The following is a 10,043-nucleotide window of genomic DNA, read 5'->3' as shown; positions in this document are numbered from 1 at the left end:
AAAAAAAAAAAAAAAAAAAAAACACAGGTGTGCCCAGCTGCTTGGGTTTTAACTGAGTCCAGATGTAGCCAAACTGACAACCAAGATTAATCATCTAATGCACAATCTTTGCTTAAATAAAATTTGCTTTAAAAAATATCATCTTACTACACTGGATCTACACAAAAATGGGCCATCAACAGCTGGGCAGAGACTCAGCACAAACAAAGAGGTCTCTCTCCCTCACTGCTCAACGATTTTCTATGGATGGGTTCAGGAAAAGGAAGACTCATTGTTTTAGTGATGTGCCCACTGGTGACCCCACCGGGTTCCAACAGATAGCCCCAAACCACCAGATAGCGATGATTTGATTAAATGGGCCACACAACAAAATCAGAATCCATGCCTCTGGGAAAGGGACAAGTAGGAACAAGCAGGGTTGATATGGGTAGAAGAGAAATACCAAACAACCCGAAGGAAAAGCAGTCAGAATACATTGCATTTGTATATGAAACTGTGTACTGCCTAAGAATTAAATAAATAAAAAGGAAATGATAAATGCCTTCACATGAATGAATGTTATAATACTGTCAAAGATGGAAAAGAACCCATCTCCCATGCTTATGTGTTACATAATTTAATTTTTAAAAGAAATCTGTGTAAAGGAAGCTATTCATATAGACATAAAGCAAATATGGATTGAGTAATACGGGTGAGCAAGAGTGAAACTGGATTGCTTACCAGTAGAGGTTTCCTTCTACAAGGAAGGTCATCATCTAAGGTGGCACAAACGTGAATATTCTAAGATCATCACATGTTTTACATTTCTATGAGGTGAAAATAAAAAATTATCATCTTGCCTCCAAGTGTAGTGAGACATGCCTTAATCCAAGCCCTGGGAGTCTGAGGCAGGTCAGGGCTAACCTGGGCTACATGGTGAGTGCAAGGCTACCCTGTGCTGTACAGCCAGAACCTGACTCTCAAAATCAAAACCAAGGAAACAAAATGAACCATCCTACTACAGAAGTTCCTCTTTTTCACAGGCAGATTGATTTTAGGTAATTATGATTCCGTTGTTCTATTTGTGGAGGATAAAGTAACCATGGCAAATGCAGCTATTGTTTAAATAAACGATCACAATTTGAGGAAGAGAACAGAAGTAGGAACTTGGAAAGCTGAGTAATTGTTTCCCCAGGGGAAGAATAGAATTGTGAGTGTTGAACTAATGTGACAGTCCACGAGAAGAACCAGATTGTCTCATACTCAGAGGCAACAAATTCTATTTCTCTGGAAGAAAGCTCAAGAAGTTTCAGGGAATAAGAGCTATAAAAATAAGTTTAGCAACTTTATTTTCCCTGTCGGTCTCACACTTATTTTTATCTACAACAAAAAGCAGCCACACCAAGAAGAAAAAGAAAAAAAAAACTTTCTTATGTTAAGGAAATCTTTCTTGTTGATTTAAGATAATGGGAACATTAATACTTTAAGGTTTAGGCATTGAGTGGGGAATTAAGTTGCCATTTGCCGCCCTCTACAGATGAATCTAAAACTCACAATGAGATTCAAAAAAAAACATTCCTCCTATGCACTGTTTGTTTAACAGAGAGGAAATGTTCTAAGTAAGATATGAACAATTTAATCACAAAGCTATAAGAATGCTTCTACATACACCTCAGTGGTATATCCTACTGCACACATAGGCTATGTGGTACAACCTATTGCTTTTAAAGTACAAACATGCACAGTGTGAGAACTATAGGCAACTGTAACACAATGATACGTTGCTATCTAAAAGTCTAAACATAGAAAAGCAATAATGAGAATAGAGTCTGTTCACTCGGGAATAAGAATGTTTTTATTGTAATACTATGGAGACACCTTTGAATGTGTGGCCCACATTGCTGAGAGGAACCTCATCCTGTGGCAGGAGATGCTGTTAAAATCCAGATATGTATTTGTGAACTTGAAGCAGAAATATTCACAAACTGCAAATTTTCTATTTCTGCTACATTCATGTCCTGTGACTCAGAAATATTGCATGTTAGACAATTAAGAAATGAAGACATCGAGGAAAGAGCTTGTCTTCAGAAAGTGCTCTGACCACAGGACTGTCTAAGGCAGGACCAGCCAGGACCGCACAGGCCACAGATGCAGCAGAGCAGCTTGGACAAGGTCGAGATGACTCAACAGGTAAGAGCACTGACTGCTCTTCCAAAGGTCCTGAGTTCAGATCCCAGCAACCACATGGTGGCTTACAACCACCTGTAATGAGATGGGACACCCTCTTCTGGTGCGTCTGAAGAAAGCTACAGTGTATTCCGCTGGAGCGAGGGGCTGTCCTGAGTTCAATTCCCAGCAGCCACATGATGGCTCACTGTACAGCTACAGTGTACTCATACACATAAAATAAATAAATAAATCTTTTTTAAAAATTGACAAATGGGACCTCATAAAATTGCAAAGCTTCTGTAAGGCAAAAGACACTATCAATAGGACAAAATGACAACCAACAGAGAGGGAAAAGATCTTTACCAACCCTACGTCCGATAGAGGGCTAATATCCAATATATACAAAGAACTCAAGAAGTTAGATGCCAGAGAACCCAATAACCCTATTAAAAATGAGGTACAGAGCTTAACAAAGGATTCTCAACTGAGGAATACCAAATGGCTGAGAAGCACCTAAAAATATGTTCAATATCCTTAGTCATCAGGAAAATGCAAATCAAAACAACCCTGAGATTCCACCTCACACCAGTCAGAATGTCTAAGATTAAAAAGTCAGGTGACAGCAGATGCTGACAAGGTTGAAAGAAAAAGGAACACTCCTTCATTGCTGGTGGGATTCCAAGCTGGTACAACCACTCTGGAAATCAGTTTGGTGGTTCCTCCTGAAACTGGACATAGTACTACCTGAGGACCCAGCTATAACACTCTTGGGCGTATACCCAGAAGATGTGCCAATATGTAATAAGGACACATGCTCCACTATGTTCATAACAGCCTTATTTATAATAGTCAGAAGCTGGAAAGGACTTAGATTTCCTTCAACAGAGGAATGGATACAGAAAATGTGGTACATTTACACAATGGAGTACTACTCAGCAATTTAAAAAAATGAATTTATGAAATTCTTAGGGAAATGGATGGATCTAGAAAATATCATCCTGAATGAGGTAACCCAATCACAAAAGAACACATATGGTATACACTCATTGATAAGTGTATATTAACCCAGAAGCTCAGAATACCCAAAATACAATCCACAAACCACAAGAAACTCAAGAAGTAGGAAGACCAAAGTGTGAATACTTTGATCTTTCTTAGAAGGGGGAAAAATACCCATGGAGGGAGCTGCAGAGACAACGTGTAGAGCAAAGACTGAAGGAAGGACAATCCAGAGACTCCCCCACCTGGGGATCCTTCCCATATACAATCACCAAACCCAGACACTATTGTGGATGCCAACAAGTGCTTGCTGACAGAAACCTGGTATAGCTGTCTCCTGAGAGGCTCTGACAGTGCCTGACAAATACAGAAGTGGATGCTCACAGCCATCTATTGGACTGAGCACAAAGTCCCCAATGAAGGAACTAGAGAAAGGACCCAAGGAGCTGAAGGATTTTGCAGCCCCATAGAAGGAACAACAATATGAACTAACCAGTACCCCCAGAGCTCCCAGGGACTAAACCACAAACCAAAAAGTACACATGGTGAGACTCATGACTCCAGCAGCATATGTATAGCAGAGGATGGCCAAGTCAGTCATCAATGGGAGGAGAGGGTTCTATGAAGGTTCTGTGAGGGTCCTGTGAAGGTTCTATGCCCATATGTGAAGGAGAGGGTCCTGTGAAAGTTCTATGCCCCAGTGTAGGAGAATGTCAGGGCCAGGAAGCAGGAGAGTGTTGGTTGGTAAGCAGGGGGAGGGGAAAAATAATTAGGGGATATTTCAGAGGGGAAACCAGAAAAGGGGAGAACATTTGAAATGTAAATAAAGAAAATATCTAATAAAAAATAAAAATAAATAAAAGCAATTATGTTGGGAGACTAAATGAAAGCATAGGCTTTTATAGTACAAAACCTGTGATAGAACAATTTCATTGTTGAAAGCAGTCGGCCCAACTCATTCCAATGTCAAGAAAGAGGTCCTGTTCTCTAAGTCTTGACCCTGATCTTCTAGATCTAGAGCTAGGTAGGACAAATCCTTCTTCATTATTGCCATGTTTGCCCCTTCTGTTGTACTTACAGGTGGATCAGACCTGAATAGAAACGATTTTGGAAAGGCTGAAAATTCATCCCTGCTATAAGATAAATTAACTCAAAGTGAACATTTGATTGGTTTTGGCTTGACATTTGTCATTGCTAAATGACAATCACCCATAGAGTGAATTTTGTTCCAGGTTCCATACAAAAATACTAGCCGTTCCCTGAAGCCGTCCATCTAACTGTAGTTATGTGGCAAGTATTAATTCTAGTTTCTCGGTGATCTTCATTTAAATTAAGGTGATTTTATCCCCCACTAGAGACAGGAAGTATAGATGACTTAAGAAAGCATTAAATCAGCAGGCAGATTTCTGAGTTCAAGGCCAGCCTGGTCTACAGAATGAGCTCCAAGACAGCCAGGACTTACACAGAGAAACCCTGTCTCGAAAAACAAAACAAAACAAAACAAAAAGAAAGATAGAAAGCATTAAATCTGAAAACATGAACATTTGATGTATATACATCATAGAAATATGAGCTATATTGATAGAATAATAAAAATAAACTCCTTTAAAAATACAAATAAGTCAAAATAAAATACTTTACTAAAAATGTAATAACTAATAAGCTTGCCTCATACTTCAAATATAAATATAGTGTCTGAGACTCACAGTGAGAATAATGTATGTATTTATGCATGTGTGTTTTATACCAGTTTTTACTCTGTTGCCTTTTTCTGAAGATTTTTTTTTTGGCCTATAAATAATAAAACTTATAATATTCTCAGGAGGAAAATGTAAAATGTCACAAATTAAAGCCTTATTTTATAATAACCAATTATAAAATTCCAGGCAAATAAAAGAATAGCAAGTCATCTTTAAAAAAAAATAATGAAGACCTCCCTCTCTTTAGTAGTTTAAAAATAAAAGGAAATTAATGATGTAATGCGGACAGAAGTTAAAAATTGATTATGTTGTGATTTTTTTTAAGATTTATTTATTTGTTTATGTAAGTAATTTTTACTGTCTTCAGACACACCATAAGAGGGCAAGGGATTCCATTACAAATGCTCTAGAGCCCACATGTGCTTGCTTGGATTTGAACTCAGGACCTCTGAAGGAGCAGTCAGTGCTCTAAACCGCTGAGTCATCCTTCCAGCCTTGGCTGTAATTTTCAGATAACAATTTAATACATTATACAATCTACTCTCCTCTTCATCACCACCCCATTCCATTTTCATTAGCTGGTCATCTTTCAGTCAAGGGAATTTCCTCCAAATAAATGCAAACATTGATGCAAACATTGTCTTTTCAAGTTTAAAAAAAAATAGAGATGAGGAAATAACACAGAAGAAATGCAAAGCAGTATTTGTCTCATTCAAATTCTTCAACAACTGGGCAATCAAGACTGAAGTGTAGATGGAAAACTCCAGAAGGGATTACAAAGCATGAAAATGGAGTTTCGGAGCCTCTTTTTTTCTGAGACACTGAGCGTCTAAGAATCTTGTATTTTACCGAATTTTCTATTTAGGAAGGATGTGAAGGCTGAAATACAGCTGTGTGAAGTGTTAAAAGCAAACAAAATCTCATGCAGCCCCAGTGAATCTTCTGGCCTACAACAGCATGAAAGGGCACAGAGATCAGAGCTGGAGCCAGATTGACGGTGAAGGGGCACACACAGCAGCTGCCCTAGAAGAGCCATTCAAGATACAAAGGAAAGTCACTACATTAGGTCACAACCTGGTTGAAACTGTGCCTTGAGACCGATGTCAGGATGAAAAGAGAATCCCTGGGCACCACTTGAAGTGAACTACCTTTCAAAGATTACCCTATACTGAAGCAGATCAAATAATTTAAAAATGAGCCTTTTCCCAAATCTAGAATGAAAACATTTCAGGTAAAGTAGATCTTCAATATGTAGAATTCAGAAATCCAAGAAGAACAAAGTTTATCTAAAACAAAATAATAGTAGCTTTTGCCTCCATATAGAAATAAAACAATCACCCAGACCCATTTGTCTCCACTTAAGGACCCCTTTATCTTCATTTAAGGACCAGGCCTGATTTTGAAAAAAGGCAGTAAGACACTAGCTCTAGGAACAGACCATAAGTTCAAGGCACTAGTCCATAAGACACCAGCTCTAGGAACAGACCATAAAATCCAGAACAAGATCATAAAAATCCCTCCCAAAGAACAGCCTGGAACCACAAAAATGGGGAAATATCTTATCTCAGAATTGTCCATCTGCACGGGACAGCCCTATTTCTTCCTATAGATAAAATGTTCATGATATAGGAATGTAAAACACTGACCACCTGTGACCTCCTAGCATTCACCAATGAAATTTTAGATTACCTAATCCTTCTAGAGAGTTCCCTCAGTTCCCTATAAGAAAGCCTGCATGGGGTTGGAGAGATGGCTCAGCGGTTAAGAGCACTGTCTGCTCTTCCAGAGGTCCTGAGTTCAATCCCCAGCAAACACATGGTGGCTAACAACCATCTGTGATGGGATCTGATGCCTTCTTCTGGTATACATGAAGAGAACAACAGTGTATATGTAACATAAATAAATAAATACAGTGTTATGTACCCCATATACTGTATACACTATCCTTCTTCTGGTATACATGAAGAGAAGGACAGTGTATATGTAACATAAATAAATTAAAAAAAAAAAAAAAAAAAAAAAAAAGAAGGCCCCAATGCCTTTGTCTGGGGTAACCATTTCAAAGAGCAGTTGAGCCCCGGGCATGCTGGTTGTTTCTGCAGAATAAACACTCTTTGTTTATTCATTCTGTCTGAGTTTGGGATCTTCCTTCAGCAATTTTCTGACCCTTATATTTATGTTTTCCACAGTACCACTTGTAGCAAGAAAAAAAGAAAGAAAACACAGGGAAAGACTTAGAAATTTCTGGTGACATCTTCCCAGAACGAGACCTCACCTATCCATCTGCTCATTGAACTTACCCTCTGCTCATTCTTAGTGTCATAACACCTCCTTTTCTCTAACACACGGCATAGTTTTTTGTGCACTTTCCCCACTATAAACCAGCACCAAGAAAACAGTGTTGTATCAATTTTGGTTCGCACTGGTCCAGCACTGTTAGAGTCCCCCACTTCCAGTGAGCGATCTATACATACTATTAAAATGAAACAAAATGAAAGTTAGACAACTAACGCTCAAATGGGAAAACAGTTTTTTAAAAGAAATGCAGTCTGGGGGTCAAGTGCATTTGTCAACTATTCTTTACTGTTATAAGACTCTAGCTAACTTTAATGATACTCACATGTGGCAACTACTAAGACCCGACTTAGAAATTCTGTCATCATTTTTCAACACAAAGCTCTTTTCCATAGGTCTTGCCCCATTTAGTGAGGCATTTTTAAAGTACTTTCATATATTCTTTTTCTCCCTTGAACACTGTTGTCTTCCTCAATAGTTCTGGCTTTAATGTCACTAGGAGGAACAGGAAACCTCAAAAAAAAAAAAAAAAAAGGCAGGAAAATCAGAGGCACATTGAGGAAATGAAGTTTAAAAAAAAAGAGGAAGAAGTAGGGGAGGCGGAGGACAGAGGGAGGAGAATGGGGAAGGGAAAACAGAGAAAGAAGTATTTAAGTATTAAAGTAATACTTTTATTCTTCAAGCAAACACTGTTATTTGCTGCCCCTTGCTGGTAAAATAGTAAAATTGCTAAATCAAACATTCAAAGCCTCGTTCTTAGTACTAAATAAAATCCCATGTTAAAGGAAATAGATCGTTTATCGCTACAAGAATCATAAAAGATCATTGACTGCCATCTAGGAAGAGTGTCCCAGGAGAGGCTCTGACCTTACAGCCCCTGACCAGGCAGCCTTATAGAAAATTTGCTTTAGAAAATGCAAGTCCCATGCAGGGCTCCTTGTCCCTCTACTTCAAAAGGCTAGAACTTGGTATTGTCAATAAGCATTGTCAATTACACTTCTTGACATGACAAGCTTGCTTTATTCATCTTTGAGCAACTGCCTGCCGGATACTCACCTGAGGAATCGTGGCTTGGCTGTTGTTCACACTGTCAAGTATAAACTGCTGCTATGTATGACTAGAAGCAGGTAGCTGCGATTCAAACATGAGGCCAGGTGATTTTCTAAAGAAAACCACCAAGCTATCTATTATTCAGCAAAAGAGCTTTACACCCAATTTGGTCGCACAAAGCATGAGAAAGGAATGGGACAGGCAAGGGCAAATGGTGTAGCAGAGTGTGCGAGTAACCAAGCTGCTTCCGGGGAAGGTTCCCCTGATTGGGTTGGTTGCAGCGTGAATAGAGAACTAGAACGCCTTCTGTGGGGTTCTATTCGGTGGGAATCCTGGCTAGCAAGTGCTGATTTTCTTCCTCTCTCCCAGGTTCCCTAGCGATGGAAGGCATGAATTTGAGCATGAAATGGCCACAGTTTTACCCAGAAAGTGATACAGAACTATGGGTAAACACCATGGACAGTTCGCTTTGGTATTTGGGTCAGTAAACGAGGCACATCCTAGGGCTTTTCCTTAAGGACCGGATTTTTTTGCTTTAAAAGAAGAAGATTACAGACATTTTTTTTTAATGGTGAAAATCTAGAAAGCAAGACAAAATTGAAATGGAAGTGGACTAGGGAGACCAGAGAGCGGATAAGACAAACAGCAGAGGAAACCGTGTACATGTGAAAACTTACACCAGAGACAGGCTGCTTTGAAGCTCTGTGTAATGGCTCCCTGAAGTAATTGCTCAACATTTAAAAGAACAAGCAGAAAGGCCTTGGTTAATGATGTTTCTCTCAGATCTCAGTCTCTCTCTCTCTCTTTCTCTCTCTCTCTCTCTCCCTCTCCCTCTCCCTCCCCCTCCCCCACCCCTCCCCCTCTCACTCTCTCCTCCTCTCCCTCTCCCTCTCCCTCTCCCTCCCTCTCTCTCTCCCTCTCCCTCTCTCCTACACACACACACACACACACACACATCCTACAACCAACAGAATCAACAAGTATGGAGGTGGCTTTGGGAAGGGAGCTATAGTTCAGCAGCAACTCCAGGCAGGTGCATTGCAAATCCCTCAGTTTAACTTGTACAGCATCCTTTGTTGCCTGAGACCCCAGAGGGGCTTCTACCATTCCTTTTCCCTTCACAAAAAAAAACAAAAAATAAATAAAATAACTGGAAATATATAGCCTCAGCCAGGGGATGGTGGTATATGGTTTTAATGTCAGCACTGGTTGGGAGAGATAGAGGTAGGCCCATTTCTGTGAGTTCAAGGCCAGCCTAGTCTATAGAGTGAGTTCCACTATAGAGTGGAACCCAGGACAACACAAAGAAACCCTTTTTTGAAAAACCAATATACATAAAATGAGGCTATAGATAGATAGATAGATAGATAGATAGATAGATAGATAGATAGATGATAGACAGACATATGCATATATCCCTAATTTCAACCACTATACCACACTCAAAGTAGAAAAGGTCATCAGTGGCTTCCTAAATGAAAAATGTCATAAATGTAATTATTTGAAGCCTCATGCTGTTATTCTGTTCCCACTGAGCCTTGTCTTTGTCTTCAACAACCCTGTCCTAAGAGCACTATGTCCTGCCCACACTAACTGGAATATTCACTGTCATTCTGCTACTTGCCCCAACATTATCTCTTTGGGGTTTCTATTACAGAGCCAGAAGTGCTCTACCCACACTCATACAAACCCAGAAATAGTGTTGTCTCCAGAAGCTATATTAGAAAACCCATAGCACAATAAAAACCAGGAGCCCTACAAACAAGGTCTTGTTTCAACCATAGGGATTAATCCGCCCTCGCCAAGGCACTGAGCTGCTATGAAATCTTTTGAAAGCTTAAATTTAAGAAC

General features: G+C 39.5%; 1 long non-coding RNA gene across 1 annotated transcript in view; it reads right to left on the bottom strand.

Moving 5' to 3' along the window:
* The window catches only part of LOC116086490, a 13,760-nt gene extending 5,158 nt beyond the window's left edge, over window positions 1–8,602 (bottom strand). The window contains exon 1 of the long non-coding RNA XR_004116949.1: window positions 8,199–8,602. This is a non-coding gene — a long non-coding RNA (uncharacterized LOC116086490). The remainder of the gene's footprint in view (window positions 1–8,198) is intronic.
* Window positions 8,603–10,043: the final 1,441 nt, after the last annotated feature.

Source organism: Mastomys coucha, unplaced genomic scaffold (genome assembly GCF_008632895.1).
Source record: "Mastomys coucha isolate ucsf_1 unplaced genomic scaffold, UCSF_Mcou_1 pScaffold12, whole genome shotgun sequence".
In the NCBI taxonomy this organism is placed as follows: domain Eukaryota; kingdom Metazoa; phylum Chordata; class Mammalia; order Rodentia; family Muridae; genus Mastomys; species Mastomys coucha.
This window is presented reverse-complemented; position numbering and strand designations above follow the sequence as displayed.